The sequence below is a fragment of the Phyllobates terribilis genome, unplaced genomic scaffold, assembly GCF_046119375.1.
Source record: "Phyllobates terribilis strain yellow unplaced genomic scaffold, ASM4611937v1 Scaffold_11__3_contigs__length_659146591, whole genome shotgun sequence".
Taxonomy (NCBI): domain Eukaryota; kingdom Metazoa; phylum Chordata; class Amphibia; order Anura; family Dendrobatidae; genus Phyllobates; species Phyllobates terribilis.
In genome coordinates this window covers 469,760,155-469,760,786 of record NW_027362771.1, presented here as the reverse complement: position 1 = coordinate 469,760,786, position 632 = coordinate 469,760,155, and positions in this window count along the sequence as shown.

The following is a 632-nucleotide window of genomic DNA, read 5'->3' as shown; positions in this document are numbered from 1 at the left end:
TTGGTCCTTCTGGGACCTCTAGTACCTTTTGTCTGTTTGTCTTTTTGTGTTCTGCAACAACTTCTCTGTTTAGGAGGTGTCCCATTTTTGTCCCAGTCCTTAGTTCTTTTAGGGACCCCTCCCCTTATGCTATAGGTCTTCGTTCAGACTAGTTGAGGACTAAGGCGGGTCTGTTCGCTAGGAACAGGCAGCCCACTACATCGTAGAGGTTTAGCTTAGTCTTACTGTAGGGACAGCTTTCCCCTATCTTTCCTTAGTATTTGTTTCAGATCATAACAGTAAGTCCAGCCCGAAAAAAAATAAAAGGAAAGAAATTTGGGGATCAGTATGGTTTCCGTCCAGGATTTGGCTCAACGCCTGCAGGGATTGACTCTGGAGGTAGGCAAGTTCCAGCAACACGTGAGTAGCTGTTCTGAAGCGCATTTTGTGGAACCCAAGGTAGGACTGCCTGATGTTTTTTATGGTAAACAGCAAGATTTTTTTTCCTTTAAAAATGCTTGTTTGTTATATTTTTGTTTGAGACCAAGGTCCTCTGGGAATGAATCACAGTGCATTGGTTTTATTATGTCACTTTTGCGCAAAGAACCACAGGGGTTGGCCTTTTCTCTCCAACCTAATGATCCATGTTTAAG